General features: G+C 39.5%; 1 protein-coding gene and 1 long non-coding RNA gene across 3 annotated transcripts in view; one reads left to right on the forward strand and one right to left on the reverse strand.

Annotated features, from left to right (window-relative positions):
• DCAF5 (DDB1 and CUL4 associated factor 5) overlaps nt 1–13,131 on the forward strand; it is a 98,807-nt gene that overhangs the window by 10,680 nt on the left and 74,996 nt on the right. The gene's annotated exons all lie outside the window — the stretch shown is intronic.
• Nucleotides 967–7,241, reverse strand: LOC309957426. The gene is made up of 2 exons (XR_014325970.1): nt 3,772–7,241; nt 967–3,537 (listed from the first exon to the last, which is right to left on the reverse strand). It is a non-coding gene; the product is annotated as an uncharacterized lncRNA (long non-coding RNA).

Genomic DNA, 13,131 nt, shown 5'->3' on the forward strand with positions numbered 1-13,131 from the left:
TTATGTATTGAGGTGCTCCTATGTTGGGTGCATATAGATTTATAATTGCTATATCTTCTTCTTGGATTGATCCCTTGATCATTATATAGTGTCCTTCCTTGTCTCTTTTAACATTCTTTATTTTAAAGTCTATTTTATCTGATATGAGTATTGCTACTCCAGCTTTCTTTTGATTTCCATTTGCATGGAATATCTTTTCCCATCCCTTCACTTTCTGCGTATATGTGTCCCTAGGGCTGAAGTGGGTCTCTTGTAGACAGCATATATATGGGTCTTGTTTTTTTATCCATTCAGCCAGCCTGTGTCTTTTGGTTGGAGCATTTAATCCATTCACATTTAAGGAAATTATCGTTATGTATGTTCCTATTACCATTTTCTTAATTGTTACGGGTTTGTTTTTTAGGTCCTTTTCTTCTGTTGTGTTTCCCACTTAGAGAAGTTCCTTTAGCATTTGTTGTAGAGCTGGTTTGGTGGTCCTAAATTCTCTTAGCTTTTGCTTGTCTGTAAAGCTTTTGATTTCTGTCAAATCTGAATGAGATCCTTGCTGGGTAGAGTAATCTTGGTTGTAGGTTCTTCCCTTTCATCACTTTAAATATATCATGCCACTCCCTTCTAGCTTGTAGAGTTTCTGCTGAGAAATCTGCTGTTAACCTTATGGGAGTTCCCTTGTATGTTATTTGTCATTTTTCCCTTGTTGCTTTCAATAGTTTTTCTCTGTGTTTAATTTTCGTCAGTTTGATTTCTATGTGTCTCGGCATGTTTCTCTTTGGGTGTATCCTGCCTGGGACTCTCTGCACTTCCTGGACTTGTGTGGCTATTTCCTTTCCCATGTTAGGGAAGTTTTCTACTATAGTCTCTTCAAATATTTTCTCAGGTCCTTTCTCTCTCTTTTCTCCTTCTGGGACCCCTATAATGCAAATGTTGTTGTGTTTAATATTGTCCCAGAGGTCTCTTAGGCTGTCTTCATTTCTTTTCATTGTTTTCTCTTTATTCTGTTCCACAGCAGTGAATTCCACCATTCTGTCTTCCAGGTCACTTATCTATTCTTCTCCCTCAGTTATTCTGCTGTTGATTCCTTCTAGTGTAGTTTTCATTTCAGTTATTGTATTGTTCATCTCTGTTTGTTTTTTCTTTAATTCTTCTAGGTCTTTGTTAAACATTTCTTGCATCCTCTCAATCTTTGCCTCCATTGTTTTTCAGAGGACCTGGATCATCATCACCGTCATTATTCTGAATTCTTTTTCTGGAAGGTTTCCTATCTCCACTTAATATAGTTCTTTTTCTGGGGTTTTATCTTGTTCCTTCATCTGGTACATAGCCCTCTGCCTTTTCATCTTGTCTCTCTTTCTGTGAATGTGGTTTTTGTTCCACAGCAGGGTTGTAGTTCTTGCTTCTGCTCTCTGCCCTCTGGTGGATCTTGGCTGTCTTCTAAAGTCTCCTTCCTTAACACTGCATGTTCTATGCTTACTTACTTCAACCACGTGACTAACTTCACACCTCCTTTACTCTAATTAAGAGTGGGTATACAAACTGTGGTTACCAAGTTGGTTCCTCTTCTCCATTAATCTAACTAAAAGTACAAATAATATATATGTGTTTACTGAGCCTGTGGTTTTGAGTTTGATTTCTGCTGAAAGTATGCTGCTTGAGTATGGCTGAATTTCAGCCAACAGAAATAGGTATCTTTCCTTATAATTATACCTGTGGAAAAAATATCTATGCTTGGGACACAGATAATGTGCTTCAGAATAAAGTGCCTTTTGGAAGAAGGTTTAAACAATGTAACATGGACGATCTGCCCAGAGAGCACTGTAAGTCATTTGGAAGCACTTTTGACACTTGGAAGCACTTTTGACAGTAAAATGAAGCATAGTGTTATTGCAGGTTAAGTTTACTTCTGTCACCAGCAGCTTCACTCTGCTTCTGTGAAAAAGGTGTTTTCTTTCCAAGCTTGCACACTGACTGGATGAACAAGGAGGGTTACTCTTCAGGTTCTGGTCTTGGATTCCACTTGCTCTTCACCTCAGTTTTTCTAGGTCAGGGATTTATGGAAAGAATTGACAACAGTAGTTCGTCACTTTAGTTGTCTGCTCTTCCCATGCCTGCATGTTTGCACTTGCTTTGCCACCTTGCGCCTCAGTCCTTGCACTTTGTAGTGTTAGACGCCCAAGATTCTATCATGTACCTCTCAGGATACAGAGTTGATATGCAATGGAGATCAGGTCTATGTGCTTTGAGTACTATTTTCCTGTTAGGGCCAATCTTAAGGGAGTTATATTCCAGAGGGCTGGGGCGTGTAGAAATCAATGAGAAAATGGCATCTGAAGTAACTGACAAGCTTATAATATATCCAAGTAGCAGAGATTATATTGGCAGCAAGGCTGATTTCCATCTTCCCTTTTGCCTCTGCTGGGGCTCCTGCGGTTGATAAAGTGAGGTAAGATTACCTTAAATGGTTGATCAAGTAACTCCTTAGGTCCCCTGCCTTTGCTGGGGTCCTTTATAACTAAGATGACCATATATCCTGGTTTACTTGGGACCATCCCAACATCCTAGTACAATTATTAGTGCTCCTTTCATTCTTGAAAAGGTCCTAGTTTGGATTATAAGTCACATGGCCACCTGCTCATGATTGTCCGAGTTGTCTGGCACTCAGGTAGAACCAAAGCCCTAGTCTCTTAACTCCTCCCATTCACTGTTGAATGCCTCTGCTGGAAAAGCTTCCAAGCCCCCATTCTCCCCACGTCAGGTCTTTCGACTGCCACTTTTAAGGTACTAAATTGAATCTGAGAGGCAGAGTGGTTGGTTAGTCATTTGTCTCCTCCTTGTCCTCTTATTAGAAAGAAAAACAAACAAAAAGGCTAAAACCATTTAGAAAATGCTAGATCCAGAGGCTAGTAAGTTACCCCTTCCTTTCTATGTACTTCTTCTTATAGTTCTTGTTCTACTGTTCACTTGCTGTACATTCTTTTTTCTTTCTTTTTTTCTTTTTAAGTCTTCCTGTGGGTTGATGTTTTTTGCAGAGTTGATTTTGAGGAAAGATGTTTTGACGAATGATTCTCCACTGAGTTGGAGTTTTTTTCCTAAGGTGTTTTTAACCCAAAGTGATATAATACTAAAACCATGCTAAAGGCTTAGTTTTGTGGAGTATCTATCTAGCACCATATACATTTGGAATAAAAGTTGGCCCCCTCAAGTGTATAGGTTGGCGCGGTGAAGAGTTTTCGGGGATTGTAGTTTTTCAGATATGTGGGCAGTTGGCTGTAGAATATCTTTGGTGTTGTGTAATGTCATCATTAAAGAAGTTTAAGAGATCTGGCCTAGAGTCCTGATTTCACCCTTCCGTGATCTTAGGCTGCTGATGTTCTCCCTCTGTGGAATTATACAGTTTAATTGCTGGAAAGGACTAATGATCATCTAATTGAAGCCTTTAATTTTACATATAAGGGCATAAAGGAGCAAAGAGGTAAAGTGATTAGCCCAGTAGCTCACAACTAGTAAGAAGTACAAGCAAGATTAAAATCTGGGTCTTCTGGGCTTCCCTGGTGGCGCAGTGGTTGAGAGTCCGCCTGCCGATGCAGGGGACGTGGGTTCGTGCCCCGGTTCGGGAGGATCCCACATGCCGCGGAGCGGCTGGGCCCGTGAGCCATGGCCGCTGAGCCTGTGCGTCCGGAGCCTGTGCTCCGCAGCGGGAGAGGCCGCAACAGTGAGAGGCCCGCGTACCGCAAAAAAAAAAAAAAAAAAAAAAAAAAAAAATCTGGGTCTTCTGACCTGGTCCCTCAGTACGGAAAATTATGAGGTTCTGCATTTATAAAGGACTTACTCAAGTAAGTGGCTTACTTCACCAGTACATTCTGTCTGCAGTTTTATTGTCTCTGAACATGGTTGTTTTGATTAAGTTGGTAGTGCCTCATTATTTTGCAGATGAGTAGTAGAGATTTTCCAGGGTGGAGGCAGACTGTCACTGTGGCTGACTCTCCAGTTTTAATTCTTAGCCTGCCTATACTTCCTTACTTTAAAAGGTTTTCCAAGAACATTACTCAGAAGAAGGAATTTTTGCAAATCCAGATACCCGTCAGAATCTTATTACACAGCTTTCCTCATTCTGAATTTCCATTCAAGTCTTGTATCTAAATTCCAGTTGTATCTTTCATGTTACTCCTTAAAGCCAAGTGACTAATTGGAGTCTCTGAGGATTGTTGTTTCTTTCTTTTTAGGTGTCTTAACCATGTTTGATGGCCTAGTACAGATACCTTATCGCTTGCTGCCGTAGGTGGCTGAAGCAGTTTTGCCTTAGACATACTGGCAAGAAACAACTGAAATTGGCATGTTTGGCAACCAGGTTCAAGCAGCCCTTGATTTTAGTCTCAGAGTTGACCTCTCTGTTTATACCTACTCTTGGGTGGATATTGTGTACCTTCCTGGAAGGACTAAGCATTGGTGCCTGCTTTGGTTCAATTTTTAGAAATAGCCCAAGAAGAGAGAAGAAAGCTTTATTATGTTGTTACTGTTGCTTATGCAAGGAATTTTGCAGAAGTTATGCAGGCAATCTTCTTATTTAAAAAAAGAAAAACTTAAAAATCAGAAACTTCTCAGATTGAATGAAGAGCATCTGTGCTTTAATGAGGAGAGTGTATTGTGCAGGTTAGTTCTGTAGGGCAGAAGAAGTGAGACTGGACATGAAGACAGTCTGTGGTCTGGGAGTACCTCAAAATAAATGCATCATCCACTATCATAACTTCCCTGTAAATCCTTACTGTTGTTGAGGATCTGTTTTTAGCCCTAGCTCTATTTGAGGATCTTTTTGTTCTTTGATATTTTAGAATTCCATACTTTACCGTTGAGAATTTCCTGTTGAATCATACAAGTTATCAGAATATGGCACTTATAAGACAGACTTCCCACTTATTCATAAGTTTTTAAAATGTCATGTATTAATTATGGGAAATTTGGAAAATACATATTTAAAGAAAGAAGTATCCCACCTACTCAGGATGACCATTTTAGACACCTGGGACATATTTTATTTAGACTTTTTGTATTTAAATGTACATATTTTAAAAATAAAATTGGAATTAGGCCATCTCTGCTGTTTTATCTTTTTTTCTTAATATTGACATTTTTTTTCATATGTCATTGAGTATTTTCAAAAGCAGAGTCTCTCAACCTCAACACTATTGATGTTTTGGGCTGGATAGTTCTTTGTTATAGGCGGCTGTCCTGGGCATTGTAGGACATTTTGCAGCATCCCTGGCCTAAGACTATATTTGTATGCCAGTGGCAGCTCCCCAGTTGTGACAACCAAAAATGTCTCCAGGTATTGCTGAATGCTCCGTGGGGGGGGCAATATCACCTGGTTGAGAGCCACAATTCTAAAGCAAAAATTCTCAAACTCTTTGGCTTCAGTGAAAAAGACAAATAACATTTTAGTGTTACTGTAAAAGTAGTTTTGACTTAGCAGGCCTCCTGGGGTTTGTGGAACATACTTTGAGAACTGTTCTAATGTATGATATATTATGGCAGCACTGTATCCTGTCAAGGGCCTACATCAGAATTTAACCAGTTCCCTCTCATTCTATTTATTTTTTGCTTTTATCACAATTCTTATAACTAAACCTTCGCAAAAACTTTTTTTTTTCCTGAGAATAAAATCTTAGAAATGGGATTCTGGATCAAAGTTTTTTTATAATTTATAAAATACATTTGATATATATTTGTCCTCTGAGATGGTTGAATTAATTTATTTATACTTGTACCACTGTATTATTAGACTGCATCATGGCTATTGTTGGGCATCATTTAATCTTTGCTATTCAGTCAATATGTGAAGATGGTATTAAAAATTTTTATTATTACTGAAGTTCTCATATAACTGGACTTGATTATTAGTGAGGCTGAATATTTTTGTCTTAAGTTTTGGCCATTTTGTAGTCTTCCTTTAGGCTGATTACAGTGTAACTGGTAAGATTGCAGCTTTCTTTGTTAAAATGGTCACATTCTCCTAATGCCTTTAGAGATTAATCCCTAGTTACTCTGTTTGTGTTTGAGTGTGTGTCAAATCACAACCTCAGGTTTAGAGTCCCCCTCTTAAGGAAATAGGTAGTAGAGGTGCCTGGTAAACTACTGTCTAAATTTCAGAAGTTTGAGCCCCACCTTTTTGACTTTTGTCACATTTAAGGGGTATCATCTGTGCTATTTAACATTTTTTTCTAAATTGACTCCTTAAAACAATATTTGAAAGGAAACTTTATATTATTATAATGTCTATGAAATCATGGGTTTAATGGTCTAGGTTTCTTTTTCCTAATACACATTAAAATACATAATTGTTAAAATCATTTCTCTACTTTCTGAAATCATCCAGTGACCTCTGCTTACTACACTTTAGGAAGAACAGGTGCTTTGGAATCAGACATCTTGGATTTGAATCTCACTTTGCCTCTAACTGATGGTGTGCTCTTGGATAGGCGAGTTTACCTCTTTGTGCCTTAGTTTCTTCATTGGCAGAAAGGGGATGTTGGAGAAGATGATCTGTTAGGTGTCTTCCAACTCTACTCTGTGATTCTGATGTGTATTCCTTTCTCTATTTCTGCTCAGGAATTTGAGACATTGTCTAGGGGTTGGTGTGCTGGCTTAGGATTTAAAAACCCTAGCTCTGTTAAACCCCACTGCTACTAATCATTTAATTTTAGAGAAACTATTTTATTTCCTAGGGTTCTAGCTATCTCTTTAGGGTGTTGCTGCTACTTTAATTTCTGCTTCTCATTTAATGTCAGGTGATTCAAGCAAGGAGTCAAGGCTTCCATCATTGAGGCACACCAGTGCCTCACCCTTCACATCCTTAAAATGGGGATAATGTTTCTGCCTTACTTGCCTAATTGGACATGTGGAAAAATGAAATAATAGGTAGATGAGTAGAATCAGTTTTCATGAAAAGGTACTAGGTAAGAGCAGCTTATTAGCAGAAGTATCACTCCTGTGGCTACTTCTGTAGTGAAGAGCAAACTTGTGTGATACCACCTCTCCTTATCTCTCCATACCTGCCTGCACTTGCCATTTGATTTTTTTTTTATTTCCTGATTTAGGAAGTACCATTGGACCCCAGTTTTGTGACCTTGGGCAAATCACCCCATTTTAACTTATCCATGGGCTAATTGCAGCCTGCACTGAGGCCTGCATTCAGCCTGCAAAAATCAGGTTGCTATCTTCTCTTAAAAAATTGGAAGATCTGGCTGACTTAAGCCTGCACTCTGCTGTGGCAGTAACTGGCTGGAGCTGAGTAGTGGCTTTCCTTTAAAAAGGGTTGTGTAACCTCTAGTCTGCTATTTAATCTGGCAGGTTTCACTCATTTGCTTTGCTACCTGGCCCCTGTTGTACTTGAGAGGCTGGATTGTATTGTGGTAAGGAGCACCGTCTCTGGAGACAGATTACCTGGATTCAGATCCCAACTTCCATTCTTGGTAGCTGTGCACCTTCAGGTTATTTAGTTTTTCTGTAGTTTCATCTGTATAATAAGGATAACACTACCTGCTTCATAGGACTGTTAAGAGGATTTGAAGAGCCACTACATGTAAAACCCTTAGGATAGTCCCTGACCCAGAGTAAATTTAGCTGATGTTAGCTATTGTTGGAGTTCAAATAGCATAATAATTAGCTAACATTTATCTAGCTTGTATTGTGTATCAGGCAGTGGGCCAAGCCCTTCACACAGATCTATCATTAATCCTAACATAACACTATAGAATAGAGAGTTATTTTTTCAGTTTTGCAGATGAGAGGGTACAATTTAGAGTGGTTAAGTAACCTGTCTAAAGGTACATGGCTAGTAAGTGGGTAGCAACACTGACAGTTGAACCTATGTTTTTTTAAATTAATTTATTTTAAATTAATTTTTATTGGAGTATACTTGCTTTACAATGTTGTGTTAGTTTCTACTGTAGAGCAAAGCTAAGCCTGTGGTTTTGAATGCTATGCTGTGCTGCCTCACACTACATCCATCTCTAAAGTAGGTTTAATTGCAGAATTGGCATGCTTGGGTAAACAGAGATTAGTGCTCTTAATGTTTTTGTAAGTGATTTGAGGAGAGAATGCATATAAATAGCCCCAATTTATATACGACATTAGTTCCTTCAAGTAGTGGAATGCCAAACCAATGGAAATAAGCTGCAGGCAACTCTTTGGGTGGAATGAGTGAGCAGAAGAGTGGTAACTGAATTTCAGGGTAGGTAAGTATAAAACAATACATAAAGAAAAATAACAGACTGTTTGTAGAATGATGTGCTCCAAGATATTCAGTAAGAGAATCATTTTAGTCTATTATTTGAAGGTAGAAATGGCCAACACATATTTCATACCCATTAGGATAGCTATTATCAAAAAACCAAAAAATCAGAAACAGAAAATAACAAGTGTTGATGAGACATGGAAAATTGGAACCCTGTGCATTGCTGGTGGGAATGTAAAACGATACAGCTGCTGTGGAAAACAGTATGGCAGTTCCTCAGAAAATTAAACATAGAATGTTACCATATGATCCAGGAATTTCATTTTTGGGTGTATACCCAAAAGAATTGATAGCAGGAACTTGAACAGGTATCTGTACAGCCATGTTCATAATAGCATTACTCACAATTGCCAAAAAAGTGGGAGCACTCTAAATGTCTGTCAACAGATTAATGGATAAAATGTGGAATATACATCCAAAAGAATATTATTCAGCCTTAAAAAGGAATGAAATTCGGGACTTCCCTGGTGGTCCAGTGCTTAAGAATCTGCCTTCCAATGAAGGGGACGTGGGTTTGATCCCTGGTCAAGGAACTAAGATCCCACATGTTGCGGGGCAGCTAAGCAGCGCACTCTAGAGCCCACGCGCCACAACTAGAGAGAAGCCCACGCACCACAACAAAGATCCCGTGTGCTGCAACTAAGACCCTATGCAGCCAAACAAATTAATTTTTTAAAAAAATCCAGTCTTTTTTTTAAAAAAAGGAATGAAATTCTGGTACATGCAGCAACATGGATAGACCTTGAAGACATTATGCTAAATGAAATAAGCTAGTCATAAAAGAACAAATATTGTATGAGTCCATTCATATGAGGTACCTAGAGTAGTCAAATTCATAGAGACAGAAATGGTGTCTCTAGAGGTTGAATGGTGGTTGCCAGGGGAGGGGGGAGGCAGGAATGAACAGCTGATACTTTAATGGATATGGAATTTCAGTTTGGGAAGATGAAAAGTTCTGGATGGATGGTGCTTTTCTTCCCTGCGTAAAGCTGTGAAACATCCTCACTTGGAATTGTAAGTAGTGTTCTGGCCTCTTGCACTTTGGTAGAAAGGATACACCTTGGTTTTAGGCTCCAGGCCTAGCTTCTTAGATTGTTAGCAAGTCATTTTGTCTCTCTGATCCTCATCTGGAAAAAGGGTTATATAATCCTTACCTCGCAAGTGAAGATATATGTGAATAAACTTTTATACAAAAGTTAATTATTTTCAACTTTGGGGAAATAACAAAACAGACTTATTTCTCATACACTGATGTAGCTGGGCTGTATGCCACATAGGCTGCACCTCTATATCTCCATGCTTCTTCTTAGAGCTCAAGGAGAGGTATGGTTGTCACAAAAAGAGGTTTGGCTCCGCAGAGTGGCGATTACACACATGGAGAAGAAGGAATAAATAGGCTGAGAAGAAAGCCAGGCTGCTTGATTTCCTTTAAATCTTTGCAGGTTAAAAAAATAAACAAAACTGCAGCAGTATAAAAGTGCATTAAGTAAAATTCCTATCCCCAAGAGTAACTTCTGTTAACCATTTTACATTTGCCCTTCCATGTACAAATTAGTGTATTCTTTTGTTTTATTAAAATACATCATGCTGTTCATACTCTAACGCCACCTAAAACAAGAGTTTGGAAGATTGGGACAAATTCATGGAGGATACTTAAGAGAAACTAGGATGTTTTAAGGAGTGTATATACCTAATAAATGACACACTGGGCTAATAAGTGCTTTTATATTTATTATCTCACCCAAACACATAACTACCCTGGGAGATAGTTGGCATTTTCTTCATTTTACAGTCATAAAATTGAAGCTAGAGTAGTAGAATAACTCGCCTAGGACACATGGGTGGTGAAACCAGGATTTGAATCCAGACACTTTTATTCAAAAGCTTGCACTTCCTGTACCACCTTTGCTGCCTACAAAGATGGAACCCTAAACCCTGAATCTAATCCCACTGTGTCATTTTTTAAAAGAAAATGTTTTGAATGGTTAACACAGTCACTAACACTGCATCATAGTGATTATGCCATATCAGAAGAGACAGAGCTGCCTCATGCTTTTTTTTTTGCCTGCATAATACATAGTATATATATGAACAGTAAACTTTTTGCATTTTTAAAATTGTGGTACAACATACATAATACAAAATTTACCATTTTATTTTATTTTTTGGCCCTGCCACGCAGCTTGTGTGATCTCAGTTCCCCGACCAGGGATTGAACCCAGGCCACCTCAGTGATAGCCCTGAATCCTCACCACTAGGCCACCACGGAACTCCTTTTTTTAAATTTACCATTTTAACCATTTTTTTTCTTTCTTTCTTTTTTTTTTTTTTTTCGGTACGCGGCCCTCTCACTGTTGTGGCCTCTCCCGTTGCGGAGCACAGGCTCCGGACGCGCAGGCTCAGCGGCCATGGCTCACGGGCCCAGCCACTCCACGGCATGTGGGATCTTCCCGGACCGGGGTACGAACCCGTGTCCCCCACATCGGCAGGCGGACCCCCAACCACTGCGCCACCAGGGAAGCCCTTTAAGTTTTTCTTTCTCTTTTTTTTTCATTTTAACCATTTTTAAGTGTACTGTTTAATAGCATTAAGTACATTGACATTGTTGTACAACCATCACCACCATCCATCTCCAGAACCTTTTCATTTTGCAGAACGGAAACTGTACCCATTAAACAACAGCTCCCCATTGTTCCTTCCCCAGCCCCTGGCCCCCACCATTTCTACTTTATGTCTCTATGATTTGACTACTCTAGGTGCTTCATATAAGTGGAATCATACAGTTTTTGTCCTTTTGTGTTTGGCTTATTTCACTGAACACTATTTAATGAGACTTAGTTTGATGGACATGTAAATGTCTTTTGCTCTACAAACAATGTACTGCAGGAGCATTTGATCCGGACTTTCAGAGTGCTCTCTCAGATCTGTCCTGTGCTTGGCTGACTTTGAGGAAACCCAAAGCGAATTCTTTCCTTCTGTGCCTCAGCTTTTCTGGACTTTTCTTATTTTAAGAAGAATGTTAAATAATTTCTTTTGTTAACAGCACGGTGTGAGAGCTTGCAGACTTTCTGCTTATAGCTCACAAGCCACTGGAAAAGAGTAATATTTAAATATAAAGTCTTTCTGTAACTACAGAGCTGCTGCCACAATGTGATTATAGTACATTTTAGGATGAATTGGTCAGTTTGATACAGATTTAAATCAACCCAAGATGACCAGCATAAGTAGCTGTACTCTCTTGGGATTCTCAGCTGGGTTGAAGCTAAGCAGTGGTTTGTGAGGAAACCAGGCTTAGAAGGCCTGCCCTCTCCTTGTCCCTTGCCTGGCACTGGCACTAAGCAGAAAGGTCTTGCCTTCCTAAGAGGTCCTGGTGCTCCCCCTGAAGTGTCTGAGAGGCCAACCCCACAAGCACCCAACTGCTGCCAGACTCACGGAGCCGGCTTAAAGGATCATACTCTTCCCTTGGATTGTTTGCAGGTCAGACAGTCTCTCTCTGTGGGACTCTACAATACATCTTTGGTTTTTTGAACTGACCAGGTGACTCACAGAGACAGAACTGTAGAGCTTTTTTCATGTTCTAAACTGATTTATCCTTGCTTCACCAGCCCTCCTTTGCTTTGTGGGGTCAGAGTTTTGGGCACAGCTGTTCTGCTCTCTCTACTGGCTTAAAAGCAGCCCAGCAATTTCAGATTATGCCTCAGTTTGCACCGTTGGTGTTTTTTGCCAACACGTGGTTGAAAAGTGTCATCTTTACACAGGGCTCTTAATACCTTGCCTAAGGAAATGGGGGTGGGAGGGGCATGTGCACCTTACATCTTCTGACACTGACCTTGAGGGCAAAGCAGAGGAGGTAGGCCCTGCCATAGCGATAATTTCTGCCTCAGTGATTCCAATCTTCTGTGGACTTGGGCTGTCATCATCATTTTAGGTACTAAGGACAAATCATTTTATTTTATTTTTAATTAATTAATTTATTCATTTATTTAATTTTTGGCTGCATTGGGTCTTCACTGCTGCACAGGGGTTTTCTCTAGCTGCTGAGAGCAGGGGCTACTCTTTGTTGTGGTGCGTGGGCTTCTCATTTTGGTGGCTTCTCTTGTTGTGGAGCACAGGCTCTAGGTGCACGGGCTTCAGTAGTTGTGGCACACAGGCTTCAGTAGTTGTGGCTCGCGGACTCTAGAGCACAGGCTCAGTAGTTGTGGCGCACGGGCTTAGTTTCTCTGCAGCATGTGGGATCTTCCCGGACCAGGGCTCGAACCTGTGTCCCCTGCATTAGAAGGCGGATTCTTAACCACTGTGCCACCAGGGAATCCCCAGGACACATCGTTTTAAATTGATCTCAAGGCACTCTACAAATAACCATTCTTTTAAAATCAGAAAGAATTTATTTGGCAAAATTAAATCTAGAATGAGCATTGAAGATAATGCTGACTGGATGATAGGGGAAGATCCTTTGGCTGAGAATGGTTATGACTTTGAGTGCATAGGTATAGATATTCTGTTTTCTTTTTTATTGAACTTTTTTTTTTTTTTTTAAGCTGCTGCAGTTCAAGAGAGGTTGTACTGCCTGCATAGGTCTTAATGAACAAACACAGAGGTGCCCACAGTTATATTTCTTTGCTATGGGTATCCCAGCACATCCTGGAGAGTCTTATTTTCTTTTTCTATCATGAACATTAAAAATATATATATTTATTTATTTTATGGAAATGTGCAAGCATATACAAAAATGTAGTGTACCCATCTACAACAATTATCAATATTTTATTAATCACCTATCCCCCTACTTTTTATTTTCTGGAATATTTTAAAGGAAATTACAGATTTTTGCCATTTCACCCACTTCA

Source organism: Leucopleurus acutus (genome assembly GCF_964270905.1).
Source record: "Leucopleurus acutus genome assembly, chromosome: 1".
Taxonomy (NCBI): Eukaryota; Metazoa; Chordata; class Mammalia; order Artiodactyla; family Delphinidae; genus Leucopleurus; species Leucopleurus acutus.